Here is a 22137-nt window from a genome sequence, read left to right on the forward strand (position 1 = left end):
CTCTAATAGTAACAATAATAATAACTGTGGTCTTTTGAAGCACTTACTATGTGCCAAGCTCTGTTCTAAGTGCTAGGATAGATACGAGGTAATCGGGTGGAACACAGTCCCTGTCCCACATGGGACTCACAGTCTTAATCCCCATTTTACAGATGAGGTAACAGAAGCACAGAGATAACAATAATAATAATAATGTTGGTATTTGTTAAACGCTTACTATGTGCAGAGCACTGTTCCAAGCGCTGGCGGAGATACAGGATAATCAGGTTGTCCTACGTGAGGCTCACAGTCTTAATCCCCATTTTACAGATGAGGTAACTGAGGCCCAGAGAAGCTAAGTGACTTGCCCACAGTCACACAGCTGACAAGTGGCAGACCGGGATTCGAACCCATGACCTCTGACTCCAAAGCCCGTGCTCTTTCCACCGAGCCATGCTGCGACTTGCTCAAGGTCAAACAGCAGACATGTGGCAGAGTCAGAATTAGAACCCATGCCCTCTTACTTCCAGGCCTGTGCTCTTTCCACTGGGCCATGCTAGAGAAGCAGCATGGCCCAGTCGAAAGAGAACAGGCCTGAGAGGTCAGAGGCCCTGGGTTCTAACTCCAGGCTCTGCCATGTACCTGTGTAAACTTGGAAAAGTCACTAAGTCACTAAACTTCTCTTTGCCTCAATTCCCTCATCTGCAAAATGGGGATTCAATACCTGTTCTTCCTTCTACTTAATTTCTCAGCCCCACGTGGGAACTGAATATCTTATATTTATCCCAGAGCTTAGTACAGTGGTTGGTATATTATTAAGTGCTTAACATACACCAGAACTATCATTATCATCATCATCATTCTCCAAGCAGCCTGAGGCCAGTGTTGGAAAGAGAACGCTGGGCCGGATGGACTGTTGGTCTGACCCATTCAGAGTACCGCTCATGTTCTTACGTTTTAAATTTTCCCATCTGGAAATCAGAGATCAGAAAACAGAAAACAATCTCAGTCCTCTTTCTGCCTCACGGAGAAGGGAATCAGTAACGCGTTCTGAGTTGCATAAAGGCAGATGCTCTGTGGACATGAGCGGATACCATCTGTAGCCATAAGTAGGATGCTTCACAGTGTGTTCAAGTTTCCCCCGCCCCCAGAAACAAAAATTAAGAAGCTGCTAGCCAAACAGGGCTCATTTGCTTACAAAGTACAAAGTAATTTTAGTGAGATTTTTATAAGCAGCATGCTAACTCTAGGATCTCATTATACGTGGTCCTTAAAAAAACTTATTTGGCAAGATCTTGGTCTTCAGACTTGCCATAAACCTATAGTGCTGTGCTAATTCTGCAAAGAGGTCTAATTAGAGAAATAGCACGGCCCGGCGGACAAAGCACAGACCTGGGAGCCAGAGGGCCTGGGTTCTGATTCCAGGTCCGCCATTTGCCCGCTGGGTGATCTTGGGCAAGTCACTTCACTTCTCTGTAGCTCAGTTTCCTCAACTGCAAATGGGGATTAAATACCAGTTCTCCCTCCTACTTAGACTGTAATAATAATAATAATAATAATAATGTTGGTATTTGTTAAGCGCTTACTATGTGCAGAGCACTGTTCTAAGCGCTGGGGTAGATACAGGGGAATCAGGTTGTCCCACGTGAGGCTCACGGTCTTAATCCCCATTTTACAGATGAGGTAACTGAGGCACGGAGAAGTTAAGTGACCTGGCCACAGTCAAACAGCGGACAAGTGGCAGAGCCGGGATTCGAACCCATGACCTCTGACTCCCAAGCCCGTGCTCTTTCCACTGAGCTATGCTGCTTCTATGGAACCCAATGGACTTGTATTTACCTCAGAGCTTAATACAGTGCATGGCACGTAGTAAGCACTTCACGAATACTTCAAAATTATTATCTTTAGTCGGAAAAAAACATAATAATAATAGTTGTGGTATTTGTTAAGCGCTTACTGTGTGCCCCGCACTGTAGTAAGTGTTGGGGTGGATACAAGGAAATCAGATTAGACACAGTCTCTGTCCCTCACGGGCTCAATGTCTTACTCCCCATTTTGCAGATGAGGGAACTGAGGCCCAGAGAAGACTTGCCCAAGGCCACATAGCAGACAAGTGGCGGGGCCGGGATTAGAACCCATGACGTTCTGACTTCCAGGCCGTGGCCTATCCACTCCACCATACTGCTAGAGGGATTCAGTGAGGGATCTACCCAGAATGCAGGCTTCTCGCTGTTTTCGTGGATGGTGACAGTGGTGACTTTGGGATCTGACAGCATTTCAGGGGCTCTCCACCCACCGAGGAAGAGCCCCTACAAAGGTCTAGACAGACCCTCGTCTCCCCGCCTGTAAAATCTCAGCTGCTCTGCTCTTGGGTCCCGGGGGCCGAAGGCCGAGGAATTACACCAGCCTACGCCAGGGAGACCATGCCCGCTGCTCATTTAATTGCCAGACAGTAAAGCAGGGATAAGCGGTCAGCCCCAAACCAAGATCCCCAACCACCGGTAGCCGGGCATGTACAGGAATACGATAATACTATTCGACAGACTTCACCAGGAATGTTAATTAGACGGTTTAATCCTAAAGAGCTTGGAAAGTGAAATAGACAGAACAAATCCAAATCGAGGAATCAATGCAGTCAAAAGGAGGATGGAAATGATTCAGACACGAGCGATTCAAATGCTTTCAGGACAAGCGGCAAATGATTCTGCAGTGTGTGCATATACAAAACAGAGACAGAGAGAAAGACGAGGGTTTAAATAAAAATGCACAGATTGGCCCATTATAAATTTTTGATATTTGTAAAAACAATGAATGGGATTTATCAAGTTGCTAATTTGTGTTCATGTCTCTTAAAAAGCTGTTTACATTCGCAATTAGACCAAACAGTGAATGCAAGATGTGCCATCTATGGAATAATAAACCCTTTTCCCTTCACTGAATACCGCGACTTATTTCAGGAGATATTCCAAATGCCTTGCAAGAAATCCCCTCATTTATCTCCACCATCCTCTGGCCGAAAACGGCACTCCCAAGGCTGAGATGGAATCGGTCCAGGTGCATTTTCCTCTTTTTCTGACATGGAAGGGGGTGGGATTTCATCCAGACACACAAGTCACGATCAGAGCAGAGCGAGACGTCCATGTGACCTTGGGCAACTAACTCGATATCTCGATACCTAAGTTATCTCATCTATAAAGTGGGGGTAAAATATGTATTTTCCCTCTCTCAGACCGCGAACCCCAAACCAGGAACCCCGACCACTGGTAGCCAGGTATGTACAGGAATATGATAATATTCAACCAACGTCACCAGGAATGTTAATTAGACGGCTGATCAACCAATCAATAAATCAGTGGTATTTATTGAATGCTTTCTGTGTGCAAAACACTGCACTAAGCAGTTGGGAGAAAACAATAAAGTAAGCTCACAGTAGAGAGGGGAAGAAGACATTAAAATAAATAAATGAATTATGAAATGTACATAAGTGCTGTGGGGCTGAGGGTGAGGTGACTATCAAGTGCTTAAAAGGTACAGATTCAAGTGCATAGAGAAGCAGTGTGGATTAGCGGCTAGAGCACGGCCCTGGGAGTCAGGACATGGGTTCTCATTCTTTCTCCGTCACTGGTCTGCTGTGCGACCTTGGGCAAGTCATTTAACTTCTCCTGTGCCTCAGTTACCTCATCTGTAAAATAGGAATTAAGACTATGAGTCCCCAGTAGGACCTGATTACCCTGTACCTACCCCAGTGTTTAGGACGGTGCCTGGAGCATAGTAAGTGCTTAACGAATGCAATTTAAAAAAACAGAGGAGGGAGAGGGAATGGAGGAAATGATAGCTTAAGCAAGAAAGGCCTCTTGGAAGATGTAATAATAATAATGGCTAAGCACTGGGATAGTATCTAGGACCCAAATGGGGCTCAGAGTCTAAGTAGGAGGGAGAACAGAAACTGAATCCCCATTTTGCTGATGAGGGAACAGATTATTGTTGTATTGCACTTTCCCAAGCACTTAGTACAGTGCTTTGCCCACAGTAAGCACTTAGTAAATACAATTGATTGAATGAATGAATGAATGAATGAATGAATGAATGAATGAATGAATGCATGGAGAAGTTAAGCAACCCTCCCAAGGCCACGCAGTAAACAAGTGGTGGAGCCGGAATTAGAACCCTGGTCCTCTGACTCCCAGGCCCACGCTTTTTCCACTAGATCACGCCACTTCTAGTGTGATTTTAATAAGGATGCGATGAGGTGAGATGTGATTTTTAATAAGACTTTGAAAGTGGGGAGAATGGTGGTCTGTTGTATATGAAGGGGGAGGAAGTTCCAGGCAAGAGGGAGGATGTGGGCAAGGGGTTGGTGGTGAGATAGACGAGACTGAGGTATAGCGAGTAAGCTGGCATTAGAGGAACGGAGTCGCGGACTGGGGTGTAAGATAGGTAAAGGTAAGGTAGAAGCAGCATGGCCTACTGACAAGAACAGGGGCTTGGGAGTCAGAGGAAGTGGGTTCTAATCCCGCTCTGCCACTTGTCTGCTGTGTGACCTTGGCAAGTCACTTAACTTCTCTGTGCTTCAGTTACTCCATCTATAAAATGGGGATTAAGACTGTGAGCCTCATGTGGGACAACCTGATCACCTTGCATCTACCCCAGTGCTTAGAACAGTGCTTGGAGCATAGTAAGCACTTAACAAAATACCATAATTATTATTATTAGAAGCGGGCAAGCTAATTGAGTGCTTTAAAGCCAAAAGTAAGGCGTTTATTTGATGTGGAGATGCAAGAGCAACCACTGTTTCTTGAAACAGGCAGCCGAGCGAAGTATGGACTGGAATGGGGAGAGACGGGAGGCAGGGAGGTCAGCGAAGAGGATGAGGCAGTAGTTGAGGCAGGATAGGATAAGTGCTTGGATCAGCATTGTAGTAATTTGGAAGGGCAGATTTTAGAGATGTTGTGAAGGTAGAAACCTACAGGTGACAGATTGATGCTTAGAACAGTGCTCTGCACACAGTAAGCGCTCAATAAATACGAATGAATGAATGAATGAATGAATGAATATGTGCATAGAATAATGCCAAGGTTACATTCTTGTGAGATAGAGAGGATAGTGGTGTCATTTACAGTGATGAGAAGACCGGGGGAGGACAGAATTTGGGTGGGAAGATGAGGAGTTCTGTTTTGGACATGTTTATTTTTCAGGTGTTAGTGGGACATCGAGGTAGAGATGTCCTGGCAGCAGGAGGAAACGTGAGACTGCAGAGAAGGAGCAAAGTAGATTTGGGAATCATTTCCATAGATATAGTAGATGAAGCTACGGGAGCGAATGAGTTCTCCAAAGGAGTGAGTGTAGACAAAGAATAGAAGGGGAAACCAGAACTGAGCTCTGAGAGACTCCCACTGTTTGAAGAAGGGAGGCAGAGGAGGAGCCTGCAAAGGAGACTGAGAAGGGGCAGTCAGAGAGTTAGGAGGAGAACCAGGAAAGCGTCAGGGAAGCCACGGTTGGCTAACATTTCAAGAAGAAAGGGGCAGTCCATAGGTCCAAGGCGCTGAGACAGATGTGGGACAGGGACTGTGCCTGGATCTCCTTTACCTATATCACCCCAGCACTTAGTACATTGCTTTGCACAACTAAGCGCTTAACAAATACCAAGGGTCAGCTCGGGGCTGCTAGTCCATTTCTCACTTCTCACTGGGACAATTGACAATTACTGCTTTTAACTATTAACCATCAATAATTTAAAACGTTGACCTTCTAAGTCGGACCATGCGATCTCTGAAAGGCCCGATAAAATCTGAAAATGGGACTGGAAAGGGACACGGAAGGAACTTTCAGCCAAATCGTATAGGTCTTGAGTTCTATAACTAGGTTCCCAACTGGTCCGGGATGATAGCAAGAATACTGCTTCAATGGAAATGGAGACTAGAATGAGAAAATGGATTATTCTACTTTAATAAGTGAGGAGGAAATGCAATTTTTTTTCCCCCAAAGGACATAAAGTGACATGCTACAGGAAGGTCAGTTATTAAATTGTGAGCCCCGAGAGGGACTGGGACAGTGTCTAATTCCCACTTGGGTATTCTTTCCCAGTGCTTAAGGCACCCATTAACTACTTAAAAAATACTATTATTACTAATCATTTAATCACTGCTATCCACTGCCACTCCTCCCCACCCATCAGAGTCCTTAGCTTATCCCACTTGAGAAATTTGCAACCGGCTAAGTGGAAGTCAAGGAAAGCTGTACTTCCAAGCCAAAAGAGTTACTGTGCCTTTGGAAACAAAGGTGTGGTCTCTCTCAGCTTAAGATCTGAGAAGCAGCGTGGCCTATTGGAGAGAGCACGGGTCTGGGAGTCAGAAGGACCTGGGTTCTAGTCCCGGCTCCGCCACTTGTCTGCTGTGTGACCTCGGACAGGTCACTTAATGTGCCTGCGCCTCAGTTCCCTCATCTGTAAAATGGAAATTAAAACTGTGAGCACCTGACTAGCATCTACTCCAACACTTAGTCCAACCTGACTAGCATCTACTCCAGCACTTAGTACAGTGCCTGGCTCAGAGTGAGCACTTAACAAATATTAGGAATAATAATAATAGTAATAATAATAACAATAATCACTGCATGGAATGCGGGTTAGCCTAGATGCCCACTGAGTTGCATCATCAATGGAGTCAAGCAGGTTCAGGTTCAATCCGATTTATGCAGCCATGTTCGAGATCCTTAACAATTTGGTCTTAGAATATGCTTCCAGGCGCCTAGAAACTCTTCTAACTCAGAAATAGTTTCTCAGGATAACAATGCTTGAAACATAGTAAATGCTTAACAGTAATGATAACAATAATAATAATAATAATAATCCAGGAGACTCCACAAGCCTAGAATACATAGAAAGAGTGGGATCTGTTAAGCTCTTACTATTTGCTAAGCACTGTACCATATGAGAAGCAGTGTGGCTTAGTGGAACGAGCACGGACTTGGGAATCAGATGTCATGGGTTCGAATCCTAGCCTTGCCACTTGGCAGCTGTGTGACTGTGGGCAAGTCACTTAACTTCTCTGTGCCTCAGTTCCCTCATCTGTAAAATGGAGATAAAGACTGTGAGCCCCACGTGGGACAGCCTGATTACCTTGTAACAAAGCCAGCGCTTAGAACAGTGATTGGCACATAGTAAGCACTTAACAAATACCATCATCATTATTATTATTACTCAGCCTTGGGCAGATACAAGGAAATCAGGTCACACATGGGGCTCAGAGTCTAAGTAGGAGAGAGAATCGGTACTGAATCCCCAATTTACAAATGACATAACTGAGGCATAGAGAAATAAAGTGACTTGCCCAAGGTCACCCAGCAGGCAAGTTGGTGGAGCTGGGATTAGAACCCAGGTCCTCTGACTCCCAGGCCCATACTCTTTCCACTAGGCCACTCTGCATCTACGGAACACAAGTCCAGTGAGTCTCCTAGGTGACCAGTCCACCAGTTTGGTGAACTGAACTGGCAGACTTGCTCATCCCAGGTCTCTGATAAATCAGAATTTCTAATCAGGGCTGCAAAGACCCAAAATGATGGCTTTCTAACCTTCTGGTTCTTTCAATTCTGTACCCCACCTCACGAACCAAACTTTTTTTTTTTTTACAACGGTATTTAAGCGCTTATTATGTGCCAGGCATTGTACTAAGTGTTGTAGTAGAAAAGAGGTAATGAGGTTGGAGACAGTCCATGTCCCACAAGGGACCCATATCCTTAATCCCTATTTTTCAGATAAGGTAAACAAGGCACAGAGAGGTTAAGTGACTTGTCCAAGGTGTCAGAACAGTCAAGTGGTGGATCCGGGATTAGAACCCAGGTTCTCTGACTCCCAGACTCATGGTCTAATCCACTAGACCACCTTGCCTCATTAAAATATCAGCCCCCTTTTCTCCTCTGTGCTCGAAATGAAAAGGGAACACCTACGTGTCTCTCGAGTTTCAAAATTATACAAGATTATACAAAATTATACAATATCTGTTTTACGGTCGGGGGTGTTCCTCAATCAATCAGTCATATTTATTGAACTCTTACTGTGTGCAGTGAATTTTACTGAAAACTTGGGATAAAAGAGTTGTTAGACAAGTCCCCTGCCCACAAGGAGCTTATAGTCTAGAGTGGGAAGCAGCCGTAAAGGGACTTAGCTTGGGGAGGAGGAAGAAAAAAATGGATGGGAGGAAGGATTTAGGCATTTTAACTGTGCTGGGATGTAGTAGTTTGACCACTCCTTGGAGAGAGGAAGTGAAAACCTCCTTTGATTTGGCAGTCGTTCACGTTCTTCTTTAGGGACAGGTTAACTTTACGCCACAGCAAAGAGGTCAACAAGGGGGCCAACATTCAAAGTGTTTTCAAATCTGCTCCATCTTTGTAGCCTAAACGTCTCTGGCCCAACTAATTACCAAAACTCAAAATAGTCCAGGTAACCTTTGGAAGCCAACAATGATGAGGGATAATTACTCCAAGAGAGCCAGCAGCTGTGAAAAGTTGTTCGGGAGTCAATGAAACACTTTTCCCAGAAGGAATCCCAACTAAATCAATCAATCAATCAGTGGTGTCTATTGAGCACTTACTATGTTCAGGGTACTGCATTTAAGTGCTTGGAAGAGTACCATATAACAGAAATATTAGATGTGCTTCCTTCCCATAATGAGCTAACAGCCTAGAAGGAGAGACAGACATTAATAATAATAATGATGATGGCATTTGTTAAATGCTTACTGTATGTCAGGCATTGTACTAAGCACTGGGGTGGATACAAGCAAATTGGGTTGGATATTGTCCCTGTGCCATGTGGGGCTCACAGTCTCAATCCCCATTTTACAGATGAGGTAACTGAGGTCAGAGAAGTGAAGTGAGTTGCCTAAGGTCTCACAGCGGATAAGCGGTGGAGCCGGGATTAGAAACCATGACCTTCTGACTCCCAGGCCCGCGCTCTATCCACTACACCATGCTGCTTCTCATTACTATAAATGAATAATTCACAATATATAATTTAAAGATATGTACATAAGTGCTGTGGGGTTGGGGGGGGGCGGGTGAATATTAAATGCCCAAAGGTCACAGATCTAAGTGCAAAATCCCTTCCCAGACTTATTTCACAGATATCGATCTCCACCTGCACCCATACACCACTCCAAATTTCAGCATGAAGCATGCAAAACACAGGATTTCTGGTGCAAAATGGAGACAGTCGAGAATTCAGGGGAAAGAACATTAGTTCATGTGGGTTGGTGGAGGATGGGGCATTCCATTATTTGTTCTGGTGCTTTGTCCTGAAGAGTTCACGCTGCCTTACACTTGTTCTTCCTTTGGCTTTAACTCTCTGTAATTCAGTTGAATCTGGTTTCCCTCTTTAGACCCTAAGTGCCTCGACGGGGTGGAATGTGTGTCTTGAGACTGCAGACGCACATTCAGAGGGCTTCCCTGACTAAGCCATCACTTCCTCTATAGCCCCCCTCTCCTCTCCATCATCTATACACTTGGCTGGGTTCCCCTTAAGCACTTCGAAATTCACCCCGCCCCCACAGTACTTATGTACGTATTCTTAAATGAAAACTATTTCCCCTTGCCAGAGTTTCTTTTAATGGCTATCTCTCCCTGCCTCCTTTCAGGGTCGCAACTGGAGAGTTTCCAGTCCTCTACCAGTCACGACTACAGGAGGGAGAGTCAAGCAGAGGCCTACCCATTCCATTCCTAGCTTGGCCAGTGGCTAGCGAGTGGAAGGCAATCTGCTACAAGTCAAAACCCACCTGTGCTGGGCAACAGCGGCATGGGAGAGAGCCGAGGGCAGAGACTGCACGGAAGGAGGCAGTGGTAAAACACTTCCAGATTTTTTACCAAAAAAACTCTACAGATACGCTACCAGAACGATTGCTGATGGAAGTGGAGCATTCTGGAAGAAATGTGTCTTTGGAGTCGCTATGGTTCGTACGTGACTCGACGGCATAAGACAACAACAGAATCTCTCTCCGCACACTGTAAGCTCCTTCTGGGTGGCGACTTCATCTACCAATTCTATTATACTGCACTCTCCCAAGCGCTTAGTACGGTGCCCTGCACACAGTAAATGCTAAAAAAAAGTATTGATGGATTGAAGTACTCTCCTAAATGATAATAATAGTTATTATTCTTTTTGGAGAAGCAGCATTGCCTAGTTATCCTGGAAGTCAGAAGGACCTGGGTTTAATCCTGACTCCATCATCTGTCTGCTGTGTGACCTTGGGCAAGTCATTTACCTTCCCTATGCCTCAGTTACCTCATCTGTAAAATGGGGATTAAAACTGGGAGTCCCTTATGGGACATGGACATGCTTAGCTTGTATCTACCCCAATGCTAAGTGCAGTGTCTGACACATAGCAAATGCTTAACAAATACCATAAATAATAATAACAGTGATAATAAAAGTGGTATTTGCTAAGTACTTACGACATGCCAAACACTGTACCAAAAGCTGAGGTAGATAGGAGATAATGGCATGAGACGTAGTCCCTGTCCCACACTGGGCGCCCGGTCTAAGTAGGAGGTAAGTAAGTACGTATTCATTCAGTCAATCATATTTATTGAGTGCTTACTGTGTGCAGAGCAGTCATTTAATGTATTTATTGAGCGCTTACTGTGTGCAGAGCACTGTACTAAGCACTTGGGGGAGTACAATATAACAATAAAAAGACACATTCCTTGCCTACAACAATCTCACAGTCCTGAAGCACGAAACATTTACGTGATTTGCCCAAGGTCATTCAGCCGATAAGTGGCAGAGTCAGGATTAAACCTAGGCCCTCTGCTCTGTCCTCAAAACCATGCTGCCGAGCCCACAAGGTATTTAATAAACACGATCAATTGCCTTTGGGCGACTCATCCCTTCTCAGCCCTAACAAAAACCCTTATATCTCACATTTCCAGTCCTGAAATGGGCCGGGGTTTGCCTACCTGCCTGGGACTGAGAAGATTCAGATGATTAGGTTGGCATAGCACAGTGAGTTCCTTTAGGCATTTTTTTTAACAGCTACTTTGTCTACGCTGAGCCTGATCATAGCTTAAAATGTTGTGCTAGTTAGCAGCAATCATGGAAATGCGAACAGCCATTTCTATTTTGAAAGGGTACCCCATATAGAATTTCTACATCCTAAAATGTTTAAAATAGCTAGTCTACTGATATTTTCTTTCTTTAAATATAAATGTGGCCATGGATTAAAATACAGGTTCAGCTGCAACCAAAGTTAAACATTTACTTTCTATTAAACATCTAAATCAGAAGATTAAAAACCTGTTTTACATTTAACAGAAAGGAACAGTCAAATCAGCACAGCCACAGCTTAACTGGTATTTAACGCAAAGCGGAGCTGGTGTTGAGAGGTAATCAATTTAGGGAAGGGGGGTATGGATTTCTTTAAACTCTTCAAAAAGGGAATAAATACATTTGAACAAATCTTTTAATTAGAATATCTACCAAAGAACCTATAAAGCCTTTTTTCTTTCCAAATCTAATGCGCTCTCTTTAAAAAAACAGTTTTTGCCCCCGTAATTCCACATGAAATATTCTGGCAATGCATAATTAGGGTTATTTAGTCTCATTTTTATTAGTTTCATGAAACGGGGGGAGGGGATGCGGTGTTTCGGTTTTCGACAGCGGCTCCCACAGCAGCTCAGTCTCAAACAAGATCCCAAAATGATGCCAGTGGTCAGTTTTCACTGTTGAAGGAGTCAGTTCTCAAACCCTATATGGCCCACCTCATCTTCTCAGCCTGCCCTCTTAAATCTATTCAGTTCACTGTTGAATACCCCCCCTTTCTAGACTGTCAGCCCGTAAGTGGGTAGGGATTGTCTCTGTTGCCTAATTGTACTTCCCGAGCACTTAGTACAGTGCTCTGCACACAGTAAGTGCTCAAAAAATGAATGAATGAATGAATGAATGGCTGAGGGGGCTTGGCCTGGATCATTTCCGTGATTCCAAAGCAGAAAAGACTCTCTTCTAAAAGTGATAATTCTAACTACCCTCGCCCTCGGGTTCCAAAGACTCACTCTTCCAAACCTCATTTAAGGCACCAACGTTTATGCTTCAACATGTGGAAAACCCCAGCATCTCTTATGTGGGGACAGGAACCTTGTTCCTCAAGGAGGAAGAAATAGATAATAACAGTAATAACAATAGGTAATAATAATAGTCGTGGTATTTGTCAAGTGCCTATTATGTACAAACACTGTACTAAAAACTGGGGTAGACACAATATAAGCAGATCCATACGCAGTCCCTGTCCCACATGTCTTAGAGGGAGGAAGAAGGACACGTATTTTATCCCAATTTTCCAGATGAGGTAACAGAGGCATGGAGAAGTAAAGTGACTTGCGCAAGGTCACACAGCTGGTAATTGGCAGGGCTGGGATTAGAACCCAGGTCCTCTATCTTCCAAGCCTGTTTTTTATCCATTAGGCCGCCCCCGCTTCTTATTGAGCACCTGCATGCAGAGCACTGGACTAAGCACTTGAGAGAGGGAGCTCTGTGGGGGACAGGGACTGTGTATGATCTGATTATCGTGTGTCTATCGTAGCATTTAACCCAGTGCTTGGCACATGGTAAATGTTTAATATATACCACTATTGTCATTACAAAAGAATTAGAAGACTCAATCAATGGTATTTATTGAGCGCTGCATACAGAGCACTGTACTAAATGCAAGGGAGAGTACGACAGAGTTGGTAGTCAAGTTCCCTGCCCACAACAAGCTTGCAATATAGAGGGAAAGGCAGACATAAAATAATTAACAGAAAGAAGAAATGAAAAGAAGATGAGTAGATTCTTAAATACACAGTGAGTCGATATGTACAGATGTGTTGAAGGGATATGACCTGCGGAGAGGAGAGATTAATCACAGAAGAGCTCCTTTAGGACATGTGATTTTAAATGGACTTTGAAGATGGAAAGAGGTAGATCTGAATAGGGAAAGAGTTCCATGCAGGAGAAAGGGAATGACCACAGAGAACTCATTCGCTCCCACGGCTTCAACTACCACCTCTATGCAGATAATTCCCAAATCTCCAACTCCAGGCCTGACCTCTTTCTTTTTCTGCAGTCTTGCATTTCCTCCTGCCGTCAGGATACCGCTACTTGGATATCCTGCTGACACCTCAAACTTAACATGACCAAAACGGAACTCCTCATCTGCCCACCCAAACCCTGTCCTCATCCTGGCCTTCTCATCATCGTAGACACCACCACCATCTCGTCTCACAAGCCATAACCTTGGCATTATCCCCAACTCATTTCCCTCATTGAACCCACATATTCAATCTGTCAGGGAGTGTGTCTGCTTATTGTTATATTGTACTTTCCCAAGCGCTTAGTACAGAGCTCTGTACTCAGTAAGTGCTCAATAAATATGATTGAATGAACGAATGACTGAATATCCCCAAATCCTGTCCGTTCAACCTTCACAACACCACTCAGCCCCGTCTCCATCCAAACTGCTACTATGTTGATCCAAGCATTTACCCTATTCTGTCCTGATTGCTGCATCAGCTTCCTTACTGCTTTCTCTGCCCCCTACATCTCCCCACTTTAGTCCATTCTTCACTCTGCTGCCGGGATCATTTTTCTACAAAAGAGTTAAGTCCATGTTTGCCCAGTCCTCAAGAACCTCCAGCAGTTGCCCATCTACCTCCACATCAAATGGAAACTCTTTATCATTGGCTTTAAAGCACTCGTTCACCTTGTCCCTTCCTTTCTTATCTGGCTGATTTCCCACTACAACTCAGCACACTCAAATTGCTCCTGTAGGGCCAACCTACTCACTGTATCTAGATAATTACTGTGGTATTTCTTTAATGCTTACCGTGCGCCAGGCACTGTACTAAGCACTGAGGTGGATATAAGCAAAACAGGTTGGACACAGTCCCTGTCCCCTGTGGGGCTCATGGTCACAATCCCCATTTTACAGATGAGGTAACTGAGGCACAGAGAAGTGAAGTGACTTGCCCAAGGTCAAATAGAAGGCAAGTGGCAGAGCCAGGATTAGAACCCCATGACCTTCTCTCATCTATCTTGCCACCCACCTCTGGTCCACATCCTGCCTCTGGCCTGAAACTCCCTCCTCACTTCATACATAGGACTGATAATCTCTCTTCCCCTCTTCAAAGTCTTATTAAAATCACATTTCCTCCAAGAGACCATCCCCAACTAAGCCATTTTTTCCTCTACTCTCTCTCCCTTCTTCATCTCCCTTACACTTGAATTTGTACATTTTTTTCACCCCACTCTCAGCCCCAATGCACTTATGTACATATCCATAATATATTTTAATGTCTGTCTCCCCCTCCAGATGGTAAGCTCTTTATGGAGAGGGGACATATCTACCATGTTGTGTTGGACTTCCAGTGAATTTAGTACAGTGCTCTGCACACAATAAGCACTCAATAAATATGATTGATTGATTGAACAAGGGTCTTGAGGGGAGAGGGAAGATCAAAGAATGAGTAAGTTAACTTAAGAGGAATGAAGAGGGTGGGTTGGGGCGTAATGAGAGAAGAAAGAGGTTAAATAACAGGGAGAGAGTTGATGTAATTCCTTCAAACCCATGGTCGGAAGTATCTGCTTGATGCAGAGAAGAGTGGGTAACAATCAGAGGTTTTTGGAGAATGAGAAGATAGGAGCAGAAAGACGTTTTAGAACAATGATCCAGAAAGAAAAGTGTGATATAGATTGGAGAGGACAGAGACTAGAAGTCCAGTGAGAAAGCTGTTAAAGTTGTCAGGCCAGAATACGACAAGACACAGAACCAGGGTGGTAGCCACTTGGATGGAAAGGAATAGGCAGATATGGGAAATGCTGAGGATGCTTAAAAATCAACAGGATGTAGCAACATGCTGATGATCAGGCTTGAAAGAGAGGGAGTAGTCAAGGATAATGCCAAGGTCTCAGGCTTAAGAGGCAGGGAGGGTGGTGGTGCTACCAGTCACAGGAAACTGGAGTTAGAGGGGAAGATTTCGGATGGAAGATGGCTTTGGTTTTGCATATCCATTCCATTCCTAGCTTGGGCAGTGGCTAGCGAGTGGAAGGCAATCTGCAATAACTCAAAACTCACCTGTGCTGGGAAGCAGCGGCACGAGAGAGAATCTCAAATTTACTTCATGGAAGGAGGCAATGGTAAGCTACTTCCAAATTTTTACCTAGAAAACTCTGTGGATACACTACCAGAACGATTGCAGGTGGAGGTGGGGAGTTCTGGGAGAGATATGTCCATGGCGTCGCTACGGGTCGGAGACGATTCGACAGCATAAGACAAAACAAGACTGGAGAAGCAGGGTGGCTTAGTGGATAGAACATGGACCTGGGAATCAGAAGGACCTGGGTTCTAATCCCGGCTCCGGCACATATCTGCTGTGTGACCTTGGGCAAGTCACTTTGCTTCTCTGGATTTTAGATACCTCATCTGGAAAACGGAGATTAAGACTGTAAGCCCCATGTGGAACAGGGACTGTGTCCAACCTTATTAACTTGAATCGACCCAGCACTTAGAACAGTGCTTGGCACATAGTAAGCACTTAACAGGAACCATAATTACTATTATTATTGCCTCAGCACTTGGTACAGTGCTTGGAATAGAGTAAGTGCTTCAATACCACAGTTAGTATTATTATTATTATTATTACTAGTAAGCACTTAGCATGGTGCTCTGCATATAGTAACCGCTCAGTACATACTATCAATAGATTGATTGATTGATAAAATGAAACATTAGATTGCAGAGGTGGTAAGTGCTAGTTAGACAGATTTGGGAGCAGAAGCATAGAGGCGGTAGTTGAAACCATAGGAGAATTGAGCATTAAGAGAGTTAGTGTATAAGAAGAAGAGAAGGGAACGGAAGAGGAGTAAGGCCCTGGAGCTAATCACCTCGGGAGATTTTTCTCTCAACCAAGAAAATGAGCACCTCTTGAAGGATTTTCTAGCCTGTGTCAAAGCAGCAACATGACTCTCCTGGTGACTATCTAACCTTTGCAACTACAAAAGAATATTCCCAGAGTGGAGAAGGAGAAATCGCTTCAGACATCTGTGTCAAAAGGAAGTTTGAAAACTATTGGTAAGTGAAATCAGCCAAGTGCTTGCAAATTCTGGCATAAAAATATGCCAGGATCAGTTACGGGGATGTTTGATCATGTTCTTACCAAACCAGGCAGACACCAGTCATTTCTGAATGGGGCAAACCACTGTTTTGAAGAAGCATCTAGCCCTAGTCCCAACTTGGATGGCATTCTAGGAACTCGTTACACTTAAAGGGGCCAAGAGCCTTTTTTGTGGAGAAAACATTAGTAACAAGTTGAAAGAGGTTTAAAAAAAATCCAATTGGAAATTCCCACCTTTCCCCAAGCTCTGTCCGTCCACCGCATTGCAACCTTTGGGGTGCTGCAGGGCAGTCCCCAGGCTCAAGGCAAATTGACCACAGGAGAAATAAGCTTTCCACACCCTGAGCAGCACCTGTCAATCAGAAGACCACTGGATCGATCAGAAAGCATGCACAGTGATATGCACTTGGAAAATCGGTCTACCCAACTCCAACTTACCAATTTCCAGCTCCATGTTGCTAAACCGCAACAAGTACTGGTAATGAATCTCTCCTAGAGTATGCTAGCTAACGGTCTCTCTTGCCATTTATTCCATTGAAAACACTGAAATTGTCGGGAATGACTTCCCCAAAGCTCTCCCATCGCTTCCCCAACTCCTTCCCTCCCGTACATCCTCCCCAGCCATGTCTGAAGATATCTCTTGCCTGACCTCCAAATCTAATCCCTCTCCGTACCTCTGACCCCCAACCCTTCTGATCAATCAGTGGTATTTGTTGAGCACTTACTATGTACACAGCACTGTACTAAGTGCTTGGGAACATGCAATAACAACAGAGTTGTAGACATGTACCCTGCCCACAGTGAATTTACAGTCTAGAGAGCTGATCTATAAACACTGGCACCGACTCTTCTTCCCTCCTTACTATCTTCAATTGCTCACTCTTTGATGGCATTTTCCTCTCTGGGCCCAAATGTACTCACAACTCTCCTTAAGTAAAGTAAAAAAAAAACCTGCTGTGGACCTCCAGTAATCTCAAGTTAACACTCTATGACCCCATCTCCCTCCTCTCATTTCTGTCCAAACCCCTCAAACAGGTTGTACATACCCATTTCCTCTCCACTAACAACCTTGTTGACCCTCTAAAATCCAGTTTCCACTCCTTTCCCTCCATTGGGACCACTCTCCCCAAGGTCACCAATGATCTACTCCTCTGTTCTACTTTTCCTCAATCTCTTGGCTGTCTTTGACACTTGGATCACTTGCAAGAAGTGGGAGCAGCGAGAAGCAGCGTGGCTTAGTAGAAAGAGCTTGGGAGTCAGAGGACATGGGATCTTATCCCACCTCCGCTACTTGTCTGCTGTGTGACTTTGGGCAAGTGACTTAACTTCTCTTTGCCTCAGTTTCCTCACCTGTAAAATGAGGATTAAAAGTGTGAGCCCCACGTGGGACAACCTGATTACCCTGTATCTCCCTCAGTGCTTAGAGCAGTGCTCGACACATAGCAAGCGCTTAACAAATACCATAATTATCATTATTATTATTATTATTCTTTCTCCTGGAAACACTATAATAATAACTCTTGTCTTATCTGTTAAGTGTCCCAGGCACTATATTAAGGGCTAGGGAGGATACAAGCAAATCGGATTGGACACAGTCCCTGTCTCACATGGGGCTCACAGTCTCAATCCTCATTTTACAAATGAGGGAACTGAGGCACAGAGAAGTGAAGTGACTTGCCCAAGGTCACACAGCGGACAAGTGACGGAGCCGGGACTAGAACCAACGACCTTCTGACTCCCAGGCCCGTGCTATCCACTATGCCATGCTGCTTCTCCGGTTTTACTGATTCAGCTCCTTCCTGGTTTTCCACTTTTCTGGATGGTCCATAAAAATTCATAATAATTATAGTATTCGTTAAGTGCTTTCTATGTGCCAGGCACTGTACTAAGTGCTGAGGTGAATGCAAGCAAATCAGGTTGGACACAGTTCCTGTCCCATGTTGGGCTCACAGTCGCAACCCCCATTTTACAGAAGGGGTAACTGAGGCCCAGAGTAGTGAAATGACTTACCCAAGGTCACCCAGCAGACAAGTGGAGGAGCTGGGATTAGAACCCATGACCTTCTGACTCCCAGGCCCGTGATCTATCCACTACACCGTGCTGCTTGGGTGTCCCCGAGGTCTCCATTCTGAGCCCCCTTTTCTTCTCACCGTACTCTTCTCGGACAGCTCATCAACTAGACGACGGCTTTCCACACAATCTCGGTGAAGATGATTCCCAAATCTACCCTGTGACCTTGACCTCTCACCTTCTCTACAATCTTGCACAGCCTCCAGAAGCAGCAGTATTAATAGTATTTAGGTGCTTACTGTGTGCAGACCACTATTCTAAAGAGTTAGCCCCGGTTCCTGGGCCTCGAGGGGGTCACAATCCAAAAACAAGATGGGGAAGGGTTTGGCATCACTTAGTAAGAAAGAGTAAGTAAGAGTAAAATGGGGATTAACTGTGAGCCTCACGTGGGACAACCTGATTCCCCTGTGTCTCCCCCAGCGCTTAGAACAGTGCTCTGCACATAGTAAGCGCTTAACAACTACCAACATTATTATCTCACTACTGACCTCTCACCCTCGTCCTGCCTCTGGCCTGGAATGCCCTCCCTTCTCATATCTGACAATTACCCTCCCTACCTTTAAAGCCTTAATGAAGGCATATCTCCTCCAAGATGCCTTCCCTGACTAAACCCTCCTTTCCTCTTCCTCCTCTCCCTTCCGCATTGCCCTGACTCATTCTCTTTATTCATTCAATACTATTTATTGAGCACTTACTATGTGCACAGCACTGTACTAAGCGCTTGGAATGTACAATTCGGCAACAGAGACAATCCCTGCCCAATAACAGATATTCGTGCCCCCTCCCAGCCTCACAGCACTTATGTATATATCTGAAATGTATTTATTTATAGTCATGTCTGTCTCTCCCTTTTGACTATAAGCTCACTGTGGGCAGGGAATGTGTCTGTTATATTGTATCATATTCTCCCAAGTGCTTAGTACAGTGCTTTGCAGACGGTAAAGCACTCAATAAATACTGACTGAAAACAACATAAAAGACAATAAAGAGGTACAGAGTCCAACAAGTCCGGCTGTAAGGGAACCTGTAAGCTTTTCAGTGTGCCGCACACAAGTCATCAAGAGCAGTTACATCCAAACCTTCCAATGTTCCAAAATGTGTAGTGGCTGAGCATTGTCCCTCTTTAAATAATAATAATAATAATAATGATGATGATAATGGTACTTGTTAGGCACTTATTAGTGGCCAAACACTGTTCTAAGTCCTAGGGTATATACAAGTTCATCAGGTTGGAAATCAACCCTGTTCTACATGGGGCTCACAATCTTAATCCCCATTTTACAGATGAGGTAACTGAGGCGCAGAGAAGTTAAGTGACTTGACCAAGGTCACATAGCAGACATTAGGCAGAGCCGGGGTTAGAACCCAGGTCCTTCTGACCTCCGGGCCGTGCGCTATCCACTAAGCCACACTGCATCCCTAGCAGCCCCTCGTGCCCAGAGCGGGCTGGGAGGAGAGGCCCCGATGGGAAGGCAGCAGGGGTTACCGGACATTTGGTGGTTCCAGATCAGCTCTATCTGAATGTCCTGTCGACACAACGAGCTTAATTACTAATAAAATCAAACTCTTCATCTTCCCTCCCAAATCCCTTCTCCACCAACGTTTGCCATCCCAATATCACCATCCTTCTCATCTCTGAAGTCCACAACGTTGGCATTATCCTTGATCCTACCCTCTCTTTCAACTTTCATATTCAGTCTATTGTTAAATCAGGGTTGGATAACCTTTTCTGTAGAAGAGCCAAATAAAATGAAACTCAATCAATCAATAGTAATTATTGACCATCCCCTATGTGCAGCTTGCTAGCTTGGGAGAGAACAATAGAGTGAGTTAGTAGACAATCTAGTGGAGGAGACAGACCCTAAAAGATAGGAGGAAGAAAGGAAAGGAGATACGTAGAAAAGTGGAAGAGAGTATAAGTGGAGCTGTGGGTGCACAGAGAGTCAATCATAACATTTAAATGTTCATTAATGCAATTTATTGCATTCTCGAGGGGTAATTGAAATAGTAAAGATTTAAAGTTAATATTGTAAAGGGGGGAGAGAAAAGAGGGAGATGGGGAGACGAAAGAGGAAAAGGGGGAGAGAAGAGAGGAGAGAGGAAGGATGGTGAGGAGAAGAAAGAGGAGGGTGGAAGGAGAGGAGGGTGGAAAAAGTGGGGAGTGGAAAGAGAGAAACTGAGAAACCAAGGGAGCAAGAGAGCAAGAATGAACTTATTCCTGGTTCTTTTAATTTAGGAAGGGGGAAGAGTGGATGCCAGAGCTACAAAGCACAGAGTGTGTCATCCCGCTTCTGCCACTTGTCTGCTGTGTGACTCTGGACAAGTCACTTCGCTTCTCTGTGCCTCAGTTATCTCATCTGTAAAATGGGGATTGAGACTGTGAACCCCATGTGGGACGGGGAGTGTGTCTAACTTGATTTGCTTGTATCCACGCCCGTGCTTAGAACAGTGGCTAGCAAATAGTAAGCGTTTAACAAATACTATGGGCATTATTATTATCCCCCTCATCCCCTTATCCTCACCACCTCCTCCTGTACCACCACAGCTGCTCCAGACCGGGCATGTTCTGGGAAGGGGGAAAGGGTTTCAATCTTCTCCAGGACCTATGGGGACTGAATCCCCCATCTTCAAAGCCCTTCTAAAATCATACTTCCTTAGGAGGCCTTCCTCAATTAATTTCTCCCCTCCCCTGGTCTTAGTCCCACAATTATTTCCTCAGCATTTCTGCACCAACAGAAAAGCAGCATGGGCACTAGTAAATAGAGCAAGGGCCGGGGTCAGAAAGACCAGGATTCTAAACCCAACTTCACCACTTGTCTGCTGTGTGACCTTGGGCAAGTCATTTAACTCCTCTGTCCTTCAGTTACCTCATCTGTAAAAATGGGGATTAAGACTGTGAGCCCCATGTTGGACTGTATCCAATCTGCTGAATTTATACCTACCCAGCGCTTAGTACAGTGCCTAGCAATTAAACTGAGCTCCTTATCTTTCCTCCCAAACCCTGTCCTCACCCTGACTTCCCCGTCACTGTGGATGGAATGACCATCCTTCCCGTCTCACAGGCCCGCAACCTTGGTGTCATCCTTGACTCCGCTCTCTCATTCACCCCACAAATCCAATCCGTCACCAATGCCTGCCGGTCTCACCTTCACAATATCGCCAAGATCCGCCCTCTCCTCTCCATCCAAATGGCTATCGTGCTGGTACAGGCTCTCATAATATCCTGACTGGATTATTGTGTGAGCCTCCTCTCAGATCTCCCTTCCTCCTGTCTCTCCCCACTCCAGTCTATTCTTCATTCCGCTGCCCGGATCATCTTGCTACAGAAATGCTCTGGGCATGTCACTCCTCTCCTTAAAAAGCTACAGTGGTTACCTGTCAACCTTCGCATGAAACAAAAACTCTTCACTCTTGGCTTCAAAGCTCTCCAGTACCTTGCCCCCTCCTACCTCACCTCCCTTCTCTCTTTCTACTGCCCACCCCGTACGCTCCGCTCCTCTGCCGCTCACCTCCTCACCGCCTCCCGTTCACACCTATCCCGCCGTCGACCACTGGCCCACGTCCTCCCGATGTCCTGGAATGCCCTCCCTCCTCACCTCCGCCAAACTAACTCTCTTCCCCTCTTCAAAGCCCTACTGACAGCTCACCTCCTCCAGGAGGCCTTCCCAGACTGAGCCCCCCTTTTCCCTCTGCTCCCGCTCCCCTCCCCTCCCCCACCACCCTCTGCTCTTGCCCCTTCCCCTCCCCTTAGCACTGTGCTCATTTGCATACATTATTCATTACTCTATTTTGTTAAGGAGGTGTACATCTCCTTGATTCTATTTATCTTGATGATGTTGTCTTGTTTTTGTTTGCTCTGTTTTGCTTTGCTGTCTGTCTCCCCCTTTTAGACTGTGAGCCAGTCACTGGGCAGGAATGGTCTCTATCTGTTGCTGAACTGTCCGTTCCAAGCAC

The 22137-nt window shown here is 45.1% G+C and overlaps 1 protein-coding gene and 1 non-coding gene across 8 annotated transcripts in view; one reads left to right on the top strand and one right to left on the bottom strand.

The window, feature by feature from the left end:
• The window catches only part of CAMTA1 (calmodulin binding transcription activator 1), a 1175303-nt gene that overhangs the window by 1054652 nt on the left and 98514 nt on the right, over positions 1-22137 (bottom strand). The gene's annotated exons all lie outside the window — the stretch shown is intronic.
• Positions 9599-9736, top strand: LOC114812314. Its single transcript, XR_003759970.1, has one exon. It is a non-coding gene; the product is annotated as a small nucleolar RNA SNORA7 (small nucleolar RNA).

Source organism: Ornithorhynchus anatinus, chromosome 5 (assembly GCF_004115215.2).
Source record: "Ornithorhynchus anatinus isolate Pmale09 chromosome 5, mOrnAna1.pri.v4, whole genome shotgun sequence".
NCBI classification, from domain to species: domain Eukaryota; kingdom Metazoa; phylum Chordata; class Mammalia; order Monotremata; family Ornithorhynchidae; genus Ornithorhynchus; species Ornithorhynchus anatinus.